Source organism: Papaver somniferum, chromosome 11 (assembly GCF_003573695.1).
Source record: "Papaver somniferum cultivar HN1 chromosome 11, ASM357369v1, whole genome shotgun sequence".
NCBI lineage: Eukaryota > Viridiplantae > Streptophyta > Magnoliopsida > Ranunculales > Papaveraceae > Papaver > Papaver somniferum.
This window is the reverse complement of record NC_039368.1, coordinates 120,497,291-120,521,369: the sequence shown is the minus strand read 5'-3', so window position 1 is coordinate 120,521,369 and position 24,079 is coordinate 120,497,291. Positions and strand designations below refer to the sequence as shown.

The window sequence follows — 24,079 nt, the reverse complement described above, 5'->3', positions numbered from 1 at the left end:
ATCTAGGTCATTAGGGAATTAACCATCCACAACAAAACCATGAAGAGTAAAACCCATAGTATCAAAAGAAAATATTCATAACCTATAACTATTTTACCCAAGATATAAAAAACACCGAAAATGCATTTACAGAATTGTAATTAAGTAAAATCAAATTTGAGAATTATACCTTTAAGAAAACCACAATCTGATTCAGATAAGTTCCCTGTCAACAAAAATTAAACCAATTAGGAATTAAAAAAAAAAATCAAGCTTAGGGTTCCCTTTCTAGCTGAAGAGAAATCCAGAAGAAAACATACCTAAGTAAGATGAAGATGAAATTCGATGCAATTTCTTTACCAGTTTAGGGCTCTTTATATAGGCGGACAGATTCACAGCAAGCGGGAATAATCCCTCCCAAAAGGATTTTCTTTTGATTTCATCCCTCCAAATGAAATTGTTAAGGTTCAAATCGAAAAAAATATTGACCGAGATTATTCCCACTAGATGTTCTTCTTCCATTCCTTGTCAAAATATTCTTGTTTACATCAGATTTCCATCCTACGGCGATGCTGAAAATGTTTCCAAAATTGCAGACAAAATCTTCTCTGAATAACCCCTAATTTTCTGCTATATCAGATTCCGAAGAATTTTTTCTTACCGAATATAGAGATGGGGATGAAGTGAGGAAGATACGCTAGATCTAGATTAGGGAGAAAACTCTTCTTTACATCGGTGACACTAAAGCCAGATTCTGAAGATAGAGTTTTACCGAGAGATAGGGATGAAGTGAGGAAGATATTGTTCTTGTTTCCATCGGTGACATCAAAGCCATGCGTCTTTTTTTCTATTTTTATTTATATATTGCGATAAAAAAAATTTAAGCAGCTTTGACTACAGTTGACCAATACCAATAAAAAGGGTAAATAAAATTGAAGAAAATTAAATAATAAAATTATTTTGTTATAATAAAAAATTATAATAAAAATTTAAGCAGCTTTGATTATTTTGTGAGTATAATAAAATTATATTGCTACCCAAATTTAATTAAAATTAGAGCTACAATATTTGTAACTGTTGGGGTAATTTCTGGTCTCGCTCACAATCAAGTCGGTCTTTAATTACATAATATTTTACGTTATCTGAAAGTAAATGTTATAGTGGAATTGCAATGATATCTTTTCGGCAGTTTTAATAGCGCAATTCGGATTAAAATTTTGATCATAGGTTCTAGCTTTGCACATAATTTCATTATTAATTAGTAGTTTGGTTTCAAAAATAAAAAAAATGACAGTACTGAGAATTCGTCATTTCAATTATAATAAATCGATAATATTTTGAGTATTTATGATGAAAATTTGATCGAGTTGGAACGAGTTCGAGTAAAATTAAAGAAACTAGAACGTCATCCTTTCGAATTCAGTCGATTTGCATCAAAATTTAGTTACATAATCAAGACTCATCACTTAATTGAAAATTTGATCGAGCTGGAGCGAGTTCGAGTAAAATTAAAGAAACTGGACTCATCCTTTCGAATTCAGACGATTTGCGTCATAATTTAGTTACATAATCAATACTCGTCACTTAATCGAAGATTTGATCGAGTTTGAACAAGTTCGAGTAAAATTGAAGAAACTGGAACTTCATCTTTTCTAATTCAGGCGATTTGCGTCAAAATTTAGTTACATAATCAAGACTCATCACTTAATTGAAAATTTGATCGAGTTGGAACGAGTTCGAGTATAATTGAAGAAACTGGAACTTTATCCTTTAGAATTCAGGAGATGTGGGTCATAATTTAGTTACATAATCAAGACTCGTCACTTAATTGAAGTTTTGATCGAGTTTGAACAAGTTCGAGTAAAATTGAAGAAACTGGAACTTCATCCTTTCGAATTCAGACGATTTGCATCATAATTTAGTTACATAATCAAGACTCGTCACTTAATTGAAAATTTGATCGAGCTGGAGCGAGTTCGAGTAAAATTAAAGAAACTGGAACTTCATCCTTTTGAAGTCAGACGATTTGCGTCATAATTTAGTTACATAATCAATACTCGTCACTTAATTGAAAATTTGATTGAGCTGGAGCGAGTTCGAGTAAAATTGAAGAAACTGGAACTTCATCCTTCCGAATTCAGACGATTTGCGTCATAATTTAGTTATATAATCAAGACTCGTCACTTAATTGAAAATTTGATCGAGATGGAGCGAGTTCGAGTAAAATTAAAGAAACTAGAACTTCATCCTTTCGAATTCAGACGATTTGCGTCATAATTTAGTTACATAATTAATACTCGTCACTTAATTGAAGATTTGATCGAGTTTGAACAAGTTCGAGTAAAATTGAAGAAACTGGAACTTCATCTTTTCGAATTCAGGCGATTTGCGTCAAAATTTAGTTACATAATCAAGACTAGTCACTTAATTGAAAATTTGATCGAGCTGAAACGAGTTCGAGTAAAATTGAAGAAACTAGAACTTTATCCTTTAGAATTCAGGCGATTTGGGTCATAATTTAGTTACATCCATGGAGGATTCCCGTTTCTTCATTTTTCGTCAAACTCGTCCAACTTGATCAAAATTTTAATCATAGTGTCGAGTTTTGATTATGTAACTAAATTTTACCCAAATCACCTTAACCCTTTCCCACTCGGTCGAGTAATGATCATATAACCAAACAAATTACAGAAATAGATGAATCAATTATTATTTTACGGATACATGTATTGAAAATGTCAATTTGCTAAAAATAATCACGAAATCTAATATGAGGTAATTCCTTATCGACAAGTTAAATATTACAAATTTGAATCACAATGGAGGTTCTGTAAATTGATCCACATTGCAAATTTTTGACAACCTTCATTCTTCACCCAATTAGCCAACATATATCAAATGTGATCCACATAGTATTTACTCAACCAATAAGAATCACATATGCACTCATAGAATGCATATGGATTGCCACCTCATCATAAAGGTAAACTTGCCACCACAATTTCGTTTGGCGCCCAATAATTTTTAGGGGAAAAAACATAGCGGCAATTTTGGCGCGCTAGTAACAATATTTGGGCTTCTCTATTCGGCTTCATCACATCTCTCCATAAACCGCCAAACCAAGCAGCTTCGGAAGCTCCGCATTTTTTTTTTATTTATCAAAAACATATCTTTCTTGAAAATCCAGAATCTTATGCCTGGTTTCTAATTCAAAACTTACCTTCTTCATATTTTCAACTCTATGCTTTTCACTTTATTGCAGTTTCTCCTGGTGGTTTCATCTAAGGTCTCTTCTTGTTAGTGATTGCGATTTAGGGATTTTTCATTAATTTTTCTTAGAAATTTTTATTTGTTTGGATTTTGATGAATTAGGTTTCGATTCTCTTATCTATTTGTATTTCTAATCAGGCTTTGTTATGTTTTATATTATTTGGTCTAATTCATTATTAGGGTTGATGCTTGGATTTCATTGTCTTCCAAAAGAAATATTTAATAGATTAATTTGTTATTCAAGTTCTGGCTTTTCGGATGTATGTTGAGATATAAACCAATCCATGATAACAAAAATTGAATTTTATGTAATTTAATTGAGTTTAAATGGTACTTTGTTTTGAAAGTTTTGTCTGTTCCGTTGGCTTGGCTCTAATGAATCTGAATGTTACTTTTAAATTTTAATCACTTTTGATTGATCCGTCTATGTTCTTTTGGAAACAATGCTACCTTTTTATTCAAGGATGAAGATTTACAAGAGGTTTCCACTGGAAAAATGGACTCTCATCTTGTGTTTATCAGGAGGTACTGTGAATATTTCTTATTGCAATCGGGATTCGTTAGTAATCCAGGAAATGAAGAAACCATAGATGTAAGGTGCAATGCTATTTCAACCTATGGTTAAGAATTTGAATACTGTGATTATCGATTTTGCTGATATAGATGCAGTTGGTATCCAGTGAATATATTCAATAATACAAATGCTAAGCCTAAAAGTGCTTCACTTCTTTGGAGATCATTATTCGAATTTGGGCTCAACTTTGTAGTATGGAAAGTGGTTAGAAGGTAGAGGGGTTGTGATTATTTGAGGAGTGTTGTGGACAATCTCAGCCTTTCTACCTTTTATTTTTAAAGCTTAGAACTTCTATCAATTTTATAGATCCATCTTTGCATAATTAAGTTTTTTTTTAATACCAAGTGCACTAGCATCAAAATTCTCTAGCTAATTGAAACCAACGAAATACCCGAGTTTCTTAGGTTCTCATTGCGAAATGATTTTGTTGTCGTACTGAATGATGTTATGTCAGTGCTTGTTGTAGGGAGTGTCTCAAGTAATGGCTTAGAGAAACTGGTAAGTTATATGTAATCCAGTTAAACTACAGTGTCATAGTAAGTTCGGTTTCATAACGTATTATTTTATTACAAACCATTCTATCTACTTAGCTTAGACAATATAGTCACATGACTCATATACTAGACTGTACTATGTTTTGTTTCCGCTCCCAACCATGCTGATAGAAACTCATTCTTGTCGCAGGTAAAGAAGATGTGAAAGGAGGGTGCTAATTGGGGTAAGTCTGTGTATACATCTGCAGATGATTTTTGAGGAGTTATTCTTTAGCCTTGGATTGTCATCCTCTTACATGCATTACTTTGTCATCAATAGAAATGTATAAATTGATTGAATTATATTGCACTTTGCAGGGGATGTAGCTGGAGTTTACGTAGGACTTGAGTATGGCATGGAGAGAGTCCATGGTACAAGGGATTGGATAAGTCATACACTAAATGGCTGAGTCGGTGCCTTCTTTTATTCAAGTACCGATTTTTTTTAGGTGACAAACTAAGGAACTTGTGTGTCTGAATGCAGTAACTTCTTCCACCGCCAATTCAGTCTTGCTTTTAAGCAGTAGTACATCTGAATGCTCTAAAAGAGCTTAACATATTCTTAGTTGAATGTTGAGTTATATACTAGAAGAGGCCAAGTTTTGCTCGAAGTGGCTCACTGACTTTGATGAATGTTAAATATTGATTAATATATTAGAAGAGGCCAATTTTTTCAGTGTTTTGTTTTCTTTTTTGATAGAAATCCCAGTCTTTTATTTTAGTCGTTATCAAAATTATGCGATGGTAGCAGACTATTTTGAAAATATTGTACATGTGCTCGTTGTCTTTCATTGTACTGCTTATTAAAACCAATAGCTGCCCTTGTTGTTGCATGATGATTTATTTTTTTGAACTTCACATTCTCTGTTGTTTTTTTTATGTTACAATGAGTACCACATACTTTAAAATGGATTCATCATGTGTATGTGATCCTGTGCAGTTGTCTAGGTAGTTAAATATCTCTTTTGTTGTCTTCCGTTACTAGATGCTCTCTAAGTTTGGATTTTATTGTATTTTTTGCTTGATGTAGGGATATACCATATTATGAGAATTTAGAAATGGAGCAACTGTGACAGTTGATGTTCTCAAGAAACAGGGAGTTTCTACCGGACTTCCTAGTTACCAAATACCCTATTCTTCTTGTACAGTTCGTGGTGCATCGAGTAGTAATCCACAGATATTTTCTAGGCAAATGTTTGAGGTATATTGAGTTGAATGATATTCCTTCTGCTCTCATTTTTATTTTTCCTTTGTCTAGTTTTGTTGTACTAAATAGTTCATCCTTGAATATTTGCTTATTTTGGGTAAATGTGAAATCTTTCAACTTATCCAGATATATATTAGAAGTTACCCATAAGGAACGTATTTCATTTCTTTTTATCCGGATGATATTTTCCATTCAAGAAACTTGTCGCTAGGGCTATCTCAATTGAATTTTATAAGTTTATTTCTTATCATGCCTCCTATAAGATCCTGAATGGCCACATCTTACTGTTTGAGGGTCTTTGCTCTGTTTTTTTAGCAAATTGTATGTCTGAATGATGTTATGTATAATTTCTACTAATCCAGGGAACAAGTTTTTGTGAACCTGTACATGGCTTAATGTTGCTGCTCTTTTGCATTAAAGATGGATTAAACGCCAGATTGGATTTGGTGCGTTTGGGGTTAAAACTGGTTGTAACCTAAGTCAGATGTCAAAGGAACGATATGTTAATATTTTGTCATGTTTTTTTAAAATGTATCCATTTCTAAATTGTAAATGTTTAAAAAACCATGTACTATGGACACATAAACAAAAACTGGCTAAATAGATATCTTTTCGTCACGGGTTGATAATTGTTTCTATTGCAAACCTACACATTTGACACATACATAATTCCTAAATATTGCTATATTCGCATTTATGGCTACATGTGATGGGATTAGACTGAAAAGTATGTCTAAACAATTCCCTATGGCTACAGTTGATGGGTTTATGATTAAACCCATGACCAAATGGTGCACTATGGCTACAAGGTAACACAAAACGTGGCTATAGTTATGTTGATGACCAGTAGCCACGCAAATAACCCAAAACGTGGCTAGGCTGTAAACCAAAAAACGTGGCCTATGTGAAGGTTTGTACTAGTGCTGTAACTAAGGCAAAACCCTGATTTGAAGGCTATATAAAGGAGACATCTAGAATTGTGCAAAACTAATCCCCACACGTCTGTGTGATACTAGTGCGCTCGCTATAGTCGATTCTCCTCTAACCTTTGGTTTTCTTCTCTAAAGACAGGTTAACGACTTAAAGACTTCATTGGGATTGTGAAGCCAGACCGATACTACTTTTATCCTAGTTGTGTGATCTGATCTTGCATCTTCTGTCGTACGAGTACAATCTATTGATTGGCTTGAGATCATGAGAGTTCTCTGATAGGAAAGATAAATAAGTCACAAACATCTTCGTCTCACTGTTTGTGATTCCTCGACATCCTCTTGTGTAGTCAAGAAAGATTGTTGAGAGGTGATTGATTAATCTAGGCTGTTCTTCGGGAATATAAGACCGGATTATCAATTGGTTCCTGTTCACCTTGATTTCATATCATAAGACGGAACAAAAACCTAGGGTTTTTCTGTGGGAGAAGATTTATCCTTTGATTGACTTTTCTGTGTGAGACACATTTGTTTATTATCAAGTCTGCGGTTTTGGGTTGTAGAAACTCTTAGCTGTGGGTGAGATCAGCTAAGGGAATCAAGTGCGCAGTATCCTGCTGGGATCAGAGGCATATGGAGTAAAACTGTACCTTAGATCAGTAGGAGACTGATTGGGGTTCAACTATAGTCCAGTCTGAAGTTAGCTTGTAGTATGCTAGTGTCTGTAGCGGCTTAATACAGTGTTTATTCAATCTAGACTAGGTCCCGGGGTTTTTCTGCATTTGTGGTTTCCTCGTTAACAAAACTTTTGGTGCCTGTGTTATTTCTTTCGCATTATATTTTATATAATTGAAATAATACAGGTTGTGCATTAAAATCATCAATTGGAAATCCAACCTTTGGTTGTTGATTGATATTGATTGATCCTTGGACATTGGTCTTTGGTACCGTCCAAGTTATTCCTTGTGTTTGATTAAAGACTCGCTATTGTTTTAGCTTGAGTAAATCAAAACAAGTAAGAGATATTAACTCCTTGAGATACTTTAATCTAGATTGAGTCTGATTGTCTAGTTGATTCTCTAGCAAAGTATTTCGGAGTTAGTCCATACAGATTGCTAATCGAATTATTGAGTGGTGTTGTTAGAACCCCGGTTTTTCAACCTGGATAAGTTTTTTTTGTTAAAAACAAATCATGACGACCTCGCCAATTATGAAACAAATAGACTCGTACAATTTTCCATTACAGTTACTCTCATTCTGAATTTTAAGCAGACGACCCTTTTAAAAAGATTTAAAAAGTAGACCATGAAAAGTCTTCACTTTCAAAATTAGGGACCATTTTGACTCTTTTAATTCGTCATGGTACAAATTTATCGACTACTATAGTTATGGTCCAATTACATATCTTGACGAGTTTTCATGAATTTTTTTAGTATTTTTGGCTTAACGAAAAGTCGACATAATTCAGGACCTTAACGACTTTTCATGAAAAGTCAACATGATTCAGCACCTTAACGACTTTTCATAAAAATAAGAGTTATTCTTTTTAATTCGAAAACATAAAAATAAATAATATTAAAAATAATTAAAAGGTTAAAAAATGATTAACCCATATTTGATAATTAAAATAATTAAGTAAGAGGGAGGATCCATGGACACTCTTAGACGGACAAGTTTAGACATGATTTGCACCATTTTTTTCGCAAAATCCAAACGACAATGAAATTAAGTTTAATATTTTGATGATATGTTCCTCTTATAAGTCTCTACATTCCTACAAAAAATAAACGCATTTCGAGATGTATAAAACCACCATCTACCCCTTTGAATATCAGTCGTTCAAAGTTAACGGTTGAATTTAGATCGGTAGATGGCGAGGTTTACTATCTCGAATTGCGTTCATTTTTTTTTGTAGGAATGTAGAGTTTTATAAGAGGAACATATCATCAAAACCATCATGGGTTAGCCCAGTTGGCCAGGAGCCTAACTCTCAAGTAGGAGGTCAACGGTTCGAGTCTCCTCTCAAGTTTAAATCACACTAACTTTAACATGGGTTCAAGAGGGCCGAGTCCGCTCAGTGGGGAGTAAGCCGGTGGCTACGCTGCCAGGGGGTAGGACGAGCCTATGCCTAGCATAAAAAAGAAAACATATCATCAAAATATTAAACTCAAATTCATTGTTGTTTGGCGCAAATCATGTCTGAACTTGTCCATCTAAGAGTGTCCATGGATCTTCCCTCAGTAAATAAATTAACTTTATTCAAAAAGGGACAATTTTATAATTATACAAAATATTTGGTTAAGAGTTTTTTTAATATTACTTCTAAATGACCCTCATTTGTTTATTCACTATACTAGTCTCCATCTAAAACATCCAGCTCCCAATTAAATGAGGAATTTCATGGATTTTTGTTGGAGGGAGAGCAAAATGTGATTTGAAGAGAGCAAAAATCGTAATCGACCCACTAATTAGGACAAACTCGGTATATTTTTCTAACTTGGTCCAAAACACCCTTACTAGCACACAAGCACTTCACACAGGTGTATAATGGAGATTTATTTTCCTCTTTATTGTCTTTCTTTGTCGTAAAAAGATTCATGAAGCCTAGAAACTTTAAAATCTAAAGCAAGAAAAAGAAATCATCTCTCATGGACGAGTTCTTGAAGGTCAAAATATTTAAGTCACTGATTCCCCGGTGGCTATATAGTGTACAAGATAAGATGATTGCGTTATAAAGTTGTTTACAATAGATACGTTTTTATTTGTTCAGATTTCGAAATAATATGCATCATTGTTCTTAATGAGTCAAAAATTTCTTAAGAAGTTAAACATCAGTAAACTTTTAAGTTTTAAGCGCTTAGTCTAACAACATGTATGAACAAATTAGTAAAGGAACACATCTCAAATTTACCCACGTTGATACGATCGGGATAGAGGAAGATAAAAAGCAGTATATGCTTGATCGAAAATAACACAGCTTGCATATAAGCTGTAAGCAACTATACTATTATGAAGAATTAAAAAGGAGCCTGAGACTTGTTAATAAAAAGGAGTATCATATTATATATCTTACATGGCAATTTCTACGTTTCAGAAGTCTCAGACGAAAGATTTATATTTATTTTTCGAAAAAAGGAAGTAAAATTTTTAGGGTTCATGATTGTTCATACAAAAAGAGAAGAGATTAATTCAATTTTATAAGCGTGTGTGAAGATTACATATGGTTTGTAAGGATATTTTAGACCTAGTTAGAAAAAAGTATCGAGTTGTCCCTAGTTAATGGATTAACTACGAGCATTGCTCTCCTCGGATCACATTTTGCTCTCCCTTTCACAAAAATCTTTTCATATACTCCTAATTTACATCAATAGTAATTATGACAAACTCCATGTTAGTATGAATTTGAAACGGATCTATATAGTAATTCAGCCCAACTAGTTCAGGGAAGTCGGGATAGTAACCAACATATTTTCATATATACTAGACATCATAGCAACAGACTAGTGGTACATGTTCTTGTTAGATAATCAAGGTTTTTGGTCTTACAACAATATTTATTCATTCATTAATATGCAATACTTGGAATACTTTGTTCATGTCTGAAGAAATTATCCGGATCAACTTTGCTCTTCAGACGCACTAATCTCTTATAGTTGTTCTTGAAATACTTGCGTCCCCAGGTACTTGCTTGTGAGTAACTTGCTTTGCCATTCTTACTGTTTTGACCCAAGTCAAAATCCCGATAATTGATATATGCTTCTCTTGGAGATTTTGAAACATACGGAGTCATGTACTTGTACAAATTTCGAACACCACTAATATACTTTTTGGATGCATGGTCCTTTTTCTCATCCCAAGACACCAAATATATGATTTTGAATAAGTTTCCACTTCTATGCGGGAACGGAGACGCAGATTCTGAAATCTCACTCATCCTTCCACCATAAGGTATGAAGGTCAAAAACGTCAGCTCCTCAATTAGCAGTCTCTCCCATAGCCCTTCTAATCCAATTTCAGAAATGGGTTCTTTGACATAATCAGATTTTATCTTAAAAAAATGTCTTCGGTTGTGTCTGATTTAGTAACACTTCAAGTGTAACATTTAAAGGGTACCCAGACGAAAAGAGCACAGACTGAATCCAACTCATTTCAATGCAATCCTTAGTCTCCAATCCCAACTCAGGAAATCTCTCTTTCATCACAATCTGGAACTTCTCAACACCCCCAAGATATACCGAGTTGAATGAAGCCAGGAGTGTTTTGTTATTCCCAGTAGCATTCACCGCAGTTAAATCCACGTCAAGGAAGACCTCTTGCGGAAGCTTATGCGCAACTTCTTGCCACTTGTGAACAATTTTTGTTGCACCATCTTCTTGGGATTTCTTTACTGAACAAAGAGCGACAGTAGGTGGAACATCAACCAATCTGATCTTCCATGAAAGAACGATCCCGAAGCTCCCTCCACCACCTCCTCGGATAGCCCAAAACAGATCTTTTCCCATGGATCTCTTATCCAAAATCTTCCCGTGGACATCAACTATTCGAGCATTAATAACATTGTCAGCCGCAAGGCCGTATTTCCTAAACATAGATCCGTACCCACCTCCACTTAAGAATCCACCAACACCAACTGTGGCGCAAAACGCGGCAGGAAATCCAAGACTTGGACTTTTCTCCGCGATTCTATAATATAGTTCCCCGACCGTCGCTCCTGATTGAACCCATGCTACTCTATTCTTTACATTGACATTGATCGCTCTAAGTTTGAACAAATCAACAATAATGAATGGAGCATTAGATGTATATGAGAGTCCTTCAAAGTCATGGCCTCCACTACGAACTCTAATCTGAATTCCTCTCTTTCTAGAACAGATTACAGCTGCTTGAACATGGGATTCACATAAAGGAGTGATTATGAGGTTGGGTTTTCGAGTCGTGGTTGAGTTGAATCTCAGGTTACTAATAGTCGATTCTAATATGGATGAGTAGTTAGAATTGCTGGATGTGTAGATTGGGATGGAAGTCTTAGAACGGAGGGAAAGGCAATGTAGAAAGTCTCCATGTACTGAACTTGAAGTTCCAAATGAAAATGAGATGAATAGGAAAGAAAATATAACTGAAACTAGTAGCTTGGAAAATCTTGATGTCACCATTTGGTTTACGTTTATGAGATTGTATAAACTGGTAGGTATGCTATATAGCGTCGCTATGTAAGCTATGACGATATCTCTAACCCCTAATTGTAGACGTAATTAAGTCAAACTGACACACAAAAATGAATAATACTATATAAAAAAAAGGTTTATACTGATTATTTCTATTTGTATATTATTTGTTTGCCAGCTTAAAATATGGCATCACATGCCGATTTCGGAAACTATAAATTCAATAGTTATAATATCAAATTTAGCCAGCCAAGTCATTATGTAACATGTAAGCACAGACGTAAGCAATTTCCAACCGAGCAGAGCAGGCAGGTAAAAGATCTTCTACAGACGTGAAGTATCCCAATTCTCCTACAAATCTGCGAAAAGCTTGAGTACATTGGTAATCTAGTCATCTAGATGACTCGTACAATGGAAAAATAAAAATCTGCTCTGCAGTCTCCACTTCCCTGTAACAAACCTGGTTTGATTGGGGTATACCCAATTTTAAAGGGACTCTTTTTAGAGGTTTTAGGGGAAATTTTATGGTAACTTACAAAACTACCCTTATCCTTTAAAAATATGTTACCCTAAATCAGTTTTAATCTTTTCATTTTATCTTCTTCTTGTCTTCTTCTTCTCCTACACAACCCTACCGGCTCCATCACCACCACCACCATCAAAACTCGTCGATTAATTCATCGAAATCGTCGATTCGAAAACTACGATTAATCTTCAACAATGGATCCGCCAAGACGTAAGGGTACTCGTATGAAAGAAGCTAATCGAAAACCTAGTGAGTACAACCCTGGAATTGCAAGTTTGGTTGCTAAGAAAGTGAAGAAAAAAACAGTTGAAGAAGGAGAATTCGCAGCCGCTCAAACACGAGAAATGGTGCGCTTAAGAAAGTAAGGGCTTACTTAAACTCACTCTAGTACTTCTATTTGATGTTTGCATGTTAAGTTAGGTCAGAAAAATCTAAATTGTGAATTGGCAGTTGCGACGCCGGCAAGGTATTATGTTATCGACCTTGACGGCTTTTCATAGTTAGGGTTTGACCGACAGGCTCTTAGGTTGAATAACGTGCCGGCTGTTGAATACCTGTAACTGGTACTTACAGGACCGACAGGTTATTCAATGTAGACCTTGCCGGCGACAGTTTTTTTTAATGAAGCCGGCATGTTATTACTTTTTACCCTGTCGTCTACTTGTTTTGAATATATTGGTTCCTGATGCCTTGAATTTTTAAAATCGGAATGGTATTTAGATAAAACCATGCCGGCGGTTTGGCAGTCGACGATGTATGGGTAATGGACCTTGCCGACCTATAATGTGGAAAATCCTTGTATCTCCTGTGTTCCTATTTGTTATAAGCCGGAAGGTTATTTGAATGATACCCTGCAGGCTATAGTTTAGCCGGCATATATGTTTTGGTCGACCCTTCCGGCCATTGTTCCGCTGGATTGGTTAAATCTGTCGACCCTGCCGACTTGTAATTTTTTTTCTCTTAATTGTTCTTGTTCAGGTTGGAAAAGGAAAAGATCAAATCTATGAAAGCTCTTAGTCCTCCTTCAATACCTCCTCGTGTTGATGATAAAATCTTGACTTTAACACATCGAGGGGCATACGTTGTGCCGGGAACGCTCAAGATCCATGTAGTGAATGATTCTCAACCACCATCGAAACCCAGTGATTCAGACGATACTCCAGATGAAGACCAATTAATTCCATCTGGTAGAAGAGGTGATGATGATGTTGATGAAAGCACTCCGGCTGCTGAAGGAGGTAATAATGATGATTATGGTGATGAAGAAATGTTTAATGTTGGAGGAGGTAATGATGATGATGATTATGGTAATGGAGATAAAGGTAAGAATATCCAAGATGAAATTGTTGAAGAGGAAGAGGAACAAGAACAAGAAGAAGAAGAAGAAGAAGATGGATATGGAAAACAAACTATAGCTATTGTTCAACCCACCGAAGCTTCAACTTCAACCGAAACCTGAATGAAGAAGAGGGTGATCACTAAACCAGCTGATTCTCACATGCCTCCCCATCACTTGATGCTTACACTGAAAAAAGGTGAGCTTCCAAGGGGGACCCCAAGAAATGGTGGAAAAGTTCTTTTTGGATACAAAGACTCATGGGCATGTACGATCCATAATACTATCTTAAGTAATATCAATCCGTCTTTGTTCTTTATTTAAGTGTGTAACTATCTTAATTTTGCATCAAGTGTTTGTATTTCTTTTCATTTTGCTTTTTTTGGTATTTAGGATCACAAGCATGCCGTCCTTCTCATGAGGCGTCAAGCTTCGTGTTCAGTGACTAATACTTGGGATCTTGACAAGGAATGTGAGGAGGTGAAAGTGATTGTCAAGAACTCCGGGTTGTGACTTGCGGATCACAAACATTACCGACTGTTCCAGGGATGGCAAGGTTGTGAATTGTCAGACTTCCGGCACTGACAACGAAAATTATGTAGTTACTAGGGTCGGCAAGGTAATAAGATTCCTACCTAGTCGGTTGTTTCCTTGTCAGCAAGGTAATATGTTATCGATCCTGCCGGCTATGTGTGAAAAAACCTTTCTCCTGATGCCTAAAATAATATAAGGTCGGCATGGTAACAAAATTTATACCTTGATGGACCAATCCTAGCCGGCATGTTAACGACCCAATACAGTTCCGGCGGATACACGGAAGAAAAACCTTCTCCTGACGCCTAAAAACATATAAGGTCGGCATGGTAACAAAATTCATACCATGTAGGCCAAATCCTAGCCGGCATGCTAATGACCCAATACAGTTTCGACGGATACACAGAAGAAACTGGTCTCCTCATGCCTAAAATCATCATCAGGTCGGCATGGTAACAATTTTCAGACCCTGCCGGCCTGACTTAGTCGGCATACTGGTGAAATAAAACAGTGCCGACAAATTCAAAATTCAAATTTTTTGCAAGTACAATTTCATTGATTGACTTGTACTTGGGCACTATAACGGCCAAATTTGGCTACCATCCTATAAATACACTACTTCTCTCCACAAAACAACATACAAATAGTTCCGTATACTCTCCAAATCTCATATCATCATAAAATCCATCTAACTCAACAATAGCTAAACAATAATGACTTCATTTGATTCAAATGAAGATTTGGCAATCACCAAAGCATGGTATGCGGAAAAACGACTTAGACGTCAATCCTCCGAAAGGGGGGATTCCATAACCTTTTGGGCTAGGGTACACAAAAAATTTATCCAAGACTTTGGGAATCCAAATGCAAGAAGTATTCAACAAGTGCCTGAGAGGCACCTAGTCATTGAAAATGCGATACTTGCATTTTTAACTCTCCAACCTCGGATTTTTAACACTCTCCCATTCACCTTGTCCATTGCACAATTTGTGAGTATTTTTGTGGCTTGTTTTACGTAACCCATGTTGTTTTATCTTCCAATGAAACACCACTAACAAATGTAAGTTTGTTTTTGTATCACGAAGTCGTGAAAGCGCGCTACTTGGAGGTAAATGGGGAAGCATTCACGTTCGATGCAAGCTATCACTTCTTGGCCGAAAGAATCCCGGAGGATAACCCGGACTACTTGGATGATGTATCGTCTTCGTCGGAGGATGATTGATGGCTTTAGAAGTTTTTGTACAGGTTTTGTGGGTATACATCTATGTAAGCCCTCACGAGACTATAACTCGTCCACTAAGGTCGCCTAGGGGTTCAAAGGCTTGATGCACATGCTAAGTGAATTCGTTTTTCCATCGACAAGGACTAGGTTTTATGTTTCAATCAATGTAGTAACCAAAATTGAATGAATAAAGTGAATTACATCTTCCCATATTTTGTTTTCTGTTTGGTATAAGTACATGTCGGGATGGTTATAAATCCTTATCATGCCGACTACAGGTTAGCCGACAGTGTTAAAAAATTATGTGCATGCCGACCATATTATCGCCGGCATTTTAGTAAAATTTTCCATGCCGACCGTAAAATTCTGGCCCAAGATAATCGGCGTATTCTTCATTCAAAGACCCTTCCGGCCGAAAATCGGTCGGGGTATTCTTCATCCGAAAACCATGCCAGCCTCTCTTAGTCGGCAACTTATTCAAAGTAGACCTTGCCGACAACTTTTGGTCGGCACCTTTTTCAAACGTTTGCCTTACCGACCTTATGCATTTTCAAAACCAAATTCTTTGATCGAAATCGAACTCATATGACAGATGAAAGGTTTAATCTATTGAATTCATAATTAAAATTTTTTAATCTAAACTAATTAATTAATCTAATCAAAATTTTAGTGTTAATTAACCAATGGCATATTAGCCATTTAGAAAATACAAGGTTAAGGGGTGGCTTGGTTTTACTTCAAAATAACCAGATTTTGTCTTATTGGGTATACCCCAATTAGTTTGAGTATACCCCAATCTCGCCAGGATAACAAACACCACTTGTTTGCAATTAAACAATGCAACTTTTATCCCTCAGCGAATTGAGCATCATCTGCAGCCCAACACACATCGGTAACATAAAAGAGGATTTAGGGAGGATATCCGTAGCCCAGCACACATCAATGCTAATCTGCTCAGTTGAGTACAAGAATTGTGATAACTGGAATATTTTTAGTACAGGTCCAGAGCATAAAGTTATCTTCCACTGTTATTACTTTTTTAACCTGGCTTGATTGGGGTATACCCAGATTAATTGGAGTATACCAAATTTTAAAGGGACTCTTTTTAAAGGTTTTAGGGGGAGTCCTAATGGGTAAGTTACAAAACTACCCTTACCCTTTACAAATCTATTACCCTAAATCATTTTTAATCTTTTCATTTCATCGTCTTCTTCTGTTCTTCTTCTCCTCCACAAACATACCGGCTCCCTCACCCCCACCACCATCAAAACTCGTCGATTAATTCATTGAAATCGTCGTTTCGAAAACTCCGATTAATCTTCATCAATGGATCCACCACGACGGAAGGCAACTAGTATGAAAGAAGCTAATCGAAAACCCGATGAGTATAACCCTGGAATTGCAAGTTTGGTTGCTAAGAAAGTGAAGAACAAAACGGTTGAAGAAGGAGAATTCGCAGCCGCTCAAACACGAGAAATGGTGCGCTTAAGGAAGTAAGGGCTTACTTAAACTCGTTTTAGTACTTCTATTTGATGTTTGCATGTTAAATTAGATCATAAAAATCTAAATTATGAATTCGCAGTTGCGACGCCGACAAGGTATTATGTTATCGACCTTGCTGGCTTTTCATAGTTAGGGTTTGGCAGGCAGGCTCTTTGGTTGAAGAACTTGCCGGATGTTTAGTGTCTGCAACTGCTACTAGCAGGGACGGCAGGTTATTCAAATGTAGACCTTTCCGACGTCAGTTTTTAAATGAAGCCGACATGTTATTATTTTTTACCCTGCCGGCTACTTGTTTTGAATATATTGGTTCCTGGCGCCTTGAATTTTTAAAACCGGAATGGTATTTATATAAAACCATGTCGGCGGTTTGTCATCCGGCCATGTATGGGTAATGGACCTTGCCGACCTATAATGTGGAAAATCCTTGCATCTCCTGTGTTCATATTTTTTTATAAGCCGGCATGCTATTTTAATGATACCCTTCCAGTTGTAGTTTAGCCGGCATGTAATTTAGATATCGACCCTTCAGGCCGTTGTTCCGCCGGATAGGTTATATATGTCGACCCTGCTAACCTGTAATTTTTTTTCTTAACTGTTCTTGTTCAGGTTGGAGAAGGCAAAGAAGAAAGCTCGGAAAGCTCTTAGTCCTCCTTCAAGACCTCCTCGTGTTGGTGAAAAACTCTTGACTTTAACACATCGAGGGGAATACGTTGTGCCGGGAACGACAAAGATCCGTATAACGAATAATTCTGAACCACCATCTGTACCCAGTGATTCAGACGAGACTCCATATGAAGACCAATCAATTCCGTCTGGTAGAAGAGGTGATGTTGATGATGTTGATGAAAGCACTCCGGCTGCTGGAGGAGGTAACGATGATGATGGTGATCAAGACATGCCTGATGATGGAGGAGGTAATGATGATAATGATGATGATGATAATGGAGATAAAGGTAAGAATATACAAGGTGAAATTGTTGAAGAGGAGGAAGAAGAAGGCGATGGAGAACAAAGTCAAGCTAATGTTCAACAAATCGAAACTTCAACTTCAACTGAAACCGGAACGAAGAAGAGGGTGATCACTAAATCAGCTGATTCTCACATGCCTCCCCGTCACTTGATGCTTACACTGGAAAAAAAAAGGTGAGCTTCCAAGGGGGACCCCAAGAGATGGTGGTGGGAATGTACGATCCATAATACTATCGTAAGTAATCTCAATCTGTCTTTGTTCTTTATTCAAGTGTGTAACTATCTTAATTTGCGTCAAGTGTTTGTATTTCTTTTCATTTTGTTTTTTTGGTTTTTAGGATCACAAGCATGTCGTCCGTCTCATGAGGCGCCAAGCTTCGTATTCAGTGACTAATACTTGGGATCTTGACAAAGAATGTTAGCAGGTGAAAGTGATTTTCAAGAACTCCGGGTTGTGGCCTGCGGTGGAGAGTTCGAATATTGAGCATGATAAAGTTATCGTATCTGCATTATATGAGAGGTTCTACGGAGAGACTGATACAATGTTATTCCCATTCGGTGAGATGGCGATAACTCCTGATGATGCTCAACAAATTCTAGGCCTCTAGGTTGATGGAAAGGCAGTCATTGAGGGATTCGATAATAAGTTTTCTTTCAAGGATATTTACAAATTGAGCCAGAAATTGTTCGGTTGGAATCAGATTGAGACGGAGTATGTTCTTGAGATGAAAGATGGTCGTATAAGAAAGAAGTTTAATCTGAAGAAGTTGAGGGACAAATTATGGAACACAAAATAAATCTTTGATAACGAAGGAAGGGTGAACCCGTACGAATCAATGCTACCGCGTCAGTTTATTTTCTATACGTCCTGGGAAAAATTATCTTCCCCGACAGTTTCGGAAGCTTGGTCGAGGCCAGTTACTTGCAAATATTGGATCCCTTAGATAATATGCGTGAGTATTATTGGGGTACTGCGGTGGTCGACTTCTTGAACAATGAGTTGACAAAATGTTATACAGCACTCACTAAGCAAGTTAACGGAAACACATGTCTCTTCCAGGTAATTTTATTGTCTAAATCATTTATATTTGCAAAATTCTCGTAAAATAAGATTCTTATCTTACTAAATCTTTTTTTGCATAGGTTTGGATATATGAGCACTTCCCTTCTTTGTTCAAAACCAACTCCTACGTCAAAGTGGATGAGACTATTGCGGTTGATAATCCAAGAGGGCAAAGGTACAATTTTAAGGGTACTCAGGATAAGGAAATGTCGCAAAATCTTATCAAACTCTGAATGGATATCGACAAATTGACTGCGGAGGAGGTGATATTTGATCCGTATCGAAATGATAGAATTAAAGTTTTAATCCAAAGGAGAGATAAAGTTGCATTATACTATAGACCCTTGATGACTATATATGATGGATATTCAATGTACGATCCACATCGGGTAATGCGACAATTGGGTTACGTCCAAGAAGAACCTCATTTCGATGAAGAAAAGTCGTTCTTTACTGTGAACATGGCTGAATGCACCACGTCCCAAAAAAAATTAACGTCGCTTACGATCCAGCACCAGTTCAAGAACATTGGGACGGTAGACGTGGCCGTAAAGTCGATACGAGTCTTTTGGATGAGGTGACCACCGGTCATGAAGCTAGTGAGAAATACATGGCGTGGTACTTGGGTTGGGCTCGTCCTATTGTGATTAGGGAAATGATTGCTGAAGAATTGGCTCGTAAGAGGAAGATGGCATTGAAAGACCCAGCAATAATTCTTAAGTTCTTTGTAAGTATTTTAGAGTTGCTCTTACTATTTTAAGATTGATTGCATTACCGAATAATTCTATTGATTGTTTGTTGTTTAATTGAAAATAGAAGGAGCATTTGAAGACCTTTGTGAGGGTGTGGTGTTGTGTTGCGCGAAAGACAAAGGAGAGACTTTGTCGATTGAAGAGCAAAGCAAGAACATTGACTATGCTTGCAATATTGACAATAAGGATGCCCATGAATTGTTCAAGAAACTTGAGGGTGACGTAAAGAGGGAATAAAGATCCAGGAGAGAAGCACAAGCCAGGATGAAGGCTGATAAAAAGAGGACTCGTAGTGCTCGTGATGGTGAAGGTAGTAGTAGTGGTCGTGGTGGTGAAGGTAGCAGCAGTGATAGTGTTCCTAAACGGGCCGTGGTCGTGGTGAATGAATGCTTTCCTAGTTTATTTATTTATGTCGTGGTGGACAAATGTTTAAGTTAATGGTGTGGACAAATGTTTTATTAAGGTTTATGGGACATGTTTTCGTATTTTGGACAAAAAGTGTTGGATTTTTAGTTGTTGAATAAATGGTTTGTTTAGCTATGTAAAGTTTCAATTATTATGCCAGCATGCTTCTTTTAAGTTACATTGCCGACTTTCCCAGGGCCGGCAAGGTTGTGAATTGTCATACTGTCAGCCCTGACAACGGAAATTGTGTAGTTACCAGGGTCGGCAAGGTAATACGATTCCTACCTAGCCGGCTGTTTACTTGCCGGCAAGGTAATATGTTATCGACCCTGCAGGCTATGTGTGGCAAAAAAACCTTTCTCCTGATGCCTAAAATCTTATAAGGTCGGCATGGTAACAAAATTCAAACCTTGTCGGCCGATTCCTAGACGGCATGCTAATGACCCAATACAGTTCCGGCGGATACACACAAGAAACTGGTCTCCTGATGCCTAAAATCTTATAAGGTTGGCAAGGTAACAAAATTCAAACCCTGCCGGCCGAATCCTAGCAGGCATGCTAATGACCCAATACAGTTCCGGCGGATACACACAAGAAACTGGTCTCCTGATGCCTAGAACCATCATCAGGTCGGCATGGTAACAAAATTCCGACCTTGCCGGCCTGACATAGTCGGCATACTGGTGAAATAAAACAATGCCGGCGAATTCAAAATTCAAATTTTTTGCAAGTACAATTTCATTGATTGACTTGTACTTGGGCACTATAACGGCCAAATTTGGCTACCATCCTATAAATACACTACTTCTCTCCACAAAACAACATACAAATAGTTCCATATACTCTCCAAAGCTCATATCATCATACAATCCATCCTATAAATACACTACTTATCTTATTGGGTATACCCCAATCACGCCAGGTTTTTTAAGCATGATTTCAGATTACAAGCTAGATTTTAAGGGAAGAGTCTCGCATAATGAAAAACAAACAAAAAGCCAAAGACAAGATGATTCAAGTTTTGATATGCAGGAAAAGCACATAAAACTTTCATTGGAATTGCATAATAGACTACTATTAGGCTGTCACTCAAATTGTTAAGCATATGTAGCCCCAGACAGTACAAGTTGATCTAAAAACCCTAAAAAAAAAACTTAAGAAACATTAAATAAATAGCGCTCAGAGCACAGTTTGCAGCATTGACATGCTTGTCAGGTTCTTGAATTGAGGATAACAAATCAATCAGTCAACTACAACAAGTTTGTTGTATTCCTCACCAGCAATTGCTTTTTCCATAACTCTCACGGGTGTAATTTCACTTAAATCCGAACCTTCGAGGAAAAGTTTCAACAAATTCTTCGAGAACCCGCTAACCAAAGCCACGCCCTTTTTCTGACCCAATACCGGAGTTGAGCTAGAGTCTCGAAGGTTCCAAAACACAATCTCTGGCACGTTCATGTATCCACACCTCCTGTACTTATCCTGTATCACCTGGTAGTCCGTCTCCTAGGCTGTAGCTGGATTGTAGTAACCGTAGTGGCTAAAGCCACTACTCCGTGAAGCTTGGTCAAACTCCATATCACTAAACACAGAAAGCCTCTTTATCATCTGATCTTCCTTCAATTTTCCTTGCACTGCAACATTCAGTATTTGGTCGAACACCTTCTGGAAATTAGTTGACATTTTCTATTCCATCCGTTTAATGGATGCGGTCTTTGATATCAAATTTTCACCTACTATATTCTGAAATTGGGGGTTGGTACTGAAAGAGATAAGTTTTCCTTTCCACGGTTCTTGACTCAATTCTGATATTAGCAAACCAAGAGCAACACAGACCTCCATTGGTGTTCCTGCCATACTACCAGATACATCACAGATTGCAAGACAGTCATTTAACTTTCCCACTTTCGACAAATCATCCACCATTCTACGCCATTGCAGCTCCGCAACACTACAATCACCATCTCTACTGTGATCCAAAGAAGCAATGATCTCGTGAGGTAACAATGCACCAGCAGCAATCTTTTTCTCTCCTTTTTTAACACTCTCTAGATACATATTAAACCTTCCCGTATCATGTTGTTCAAAGAAACTCTTGTACTTTTTCATAGCAACAGAAGAAACACGATTATACGGCGACGATTCCCACATCTTAGAACTCATGTAAATTTCAGGCAATTCCAACACTTTATGTAGAGGAACCAGGTATTCTTTCCTCAAGCGATCACGAATCCGATAAGCATAATGAGACTCTTCGGTCGCGTTTGGCACCTTTGATATCCTATTCTAGGTTGGGTTATCTCCAAAATAACCGTCAAAAGGTGTTTATCTTCTTTTTATTCTAAGTTTGGACAGGAATAGCATAACCTTCCCTAATTTTAATAAGCTAAAAAAGTAAGGTTACACTATTCTCCCAAATATCCAGGATACCAAAATCCCAACCAAGAATAGACAGTTATTTTTCTTTTAAAATAGGTAATTAAACTAACTTTTCACTTGACCCATTTTTCACCCTTTTTTTAATTATCCTATATATTTTCCCTTTATGATAATAAGTAAGACTAAATCTTTTCTAGTAAAATTAAATTCTAGACAAACAAAATATAACATACACCAATACGGGATTTGATGGAAAAACAAACAACATTTTTGCTTAACTATTTTATGGTAATCCTAATTAAGTAAGAGAAAACTCTAATCTAGCTAAGTTTTATGTTGTCAAAGGTGCCAAACACGGCCTTCAAGATTTTCATAGTCAGGATTCGAATTACGTGGAAACATTCTTCTGGCGATACGTTCGCATAAAAGAGTAGCCTTATCGAAGCAAGAATCTAAAGAAGGACACCATTTCGAAGCTAAACTGATCTTACCAATCTCACCAGAATTCAGATACTTCAAATCAGAGATTAAAAACTCGGCGAAAAGATCAGATATTTTATCATGCAAGTTTCTATATTCGGCATCGTCTTCATACCTCTGGAGGGCTCTTTTCGACAACTCAGTAACCTTTTCCCTCCTACTCTTCAACAACTCAGTAGCCTTTTCCTTCCTACTCTTTTTGTTCCCTGTGCACCGTTCACAGTCGGATTTGGATTCTTGTAAGCACGTTTCCGAGTCTTGGGATCAACTGGATAACTATACTTCTCAATCGTCCATTTGTTCTTTTGTTCCTTTCGGATCTCAATCCCTTCCAGTAATCTATATAGAATCTCAGGTAAATCTTTGAAATACCCAAAATCAGCCATAGCTTTAAGATTAATAGCTAGGGTTTTAGGGTGATTCTTATGAAGCCATAACGCCGCAGCATAAAACCCTTCTTTATCTGATTTACCAGTTCCTCTCACACCTCTCAATTTACAGAGCAACTTCAAAGTTGTTAAGGAATCATGTTTCCAAGCCTTTTCTAATCTCTGGGTTACGCTTTGGTGTGGCGTATCAGGAACAACATGGAAGAAGAAATCAACTAATGGATTATCACTGGAAACATATGTTGCTGATCCGTTCTCTGTAAAACCTCTAAGATGATAGGGAATAGGAGCAGGAAGAGCAGTCGATTTCGAGAAATTGTTGAAGTTATTAACCATTAGGTCTATGAAAGCGTTTCCACTTGGAGGTTGTATATACCAAATCATGCATCGTACACGTGGACGCTGATTAGAAGTCGCAGCTGGATATAAGCATACAACGGCGCACACCGAATCAGTTCTAAGTTAGCTTAGAATCTAAGCGGATGTCATTTTTGTAAATAACTAACATCCCTTTTCCTTATAAATAGGGGAAGATAAGAAAGAGAGGGGGAGAGAAACCCAATACCTCTGAAGAGAGGAATAATAGCTGGGTAGTATTAATACCTTCGTTCTATCTTCTACCTTCGTTTTACCTTCGTTTTACCTTTGGAACCTTCGTTATACCTTCGGAACCTTCGTTATACCTTGGGAACCTTCGTTTTACCTTCGTTACATCTTCGTTATACCTTCGTTATACCTTCGTTATTGAAACTTTCACTGAACATCATCATCATTAATGGGGTTCATCACCCTTGTAACAGATAAAGATCATAATAAAACTCTTTTACCCTCCCGTGGATGTAGACACTCCGATGTCGAACCACG

General features: G+C 37.0%; 2 pseudogenes; both read right to left on the bottom strand.

Annotated features, from left to right (window-relative positions):
• Positions 1–9,930: 9,930 nt before the first annotated feature.
• LOC113323724 lies at positions 9,931–11,645 on the bottom strand (annotated as a pseudogene).
• Positions 11,646–21,209: 9,564 nt separating this feature from the next.
• Positions 21,210–23,599, bottom strand: LOC113325026 (annotated as a pseudogene).
• Between the last annotated feature and the right edge of the window lie 480 nt (positions 23,600–24,079).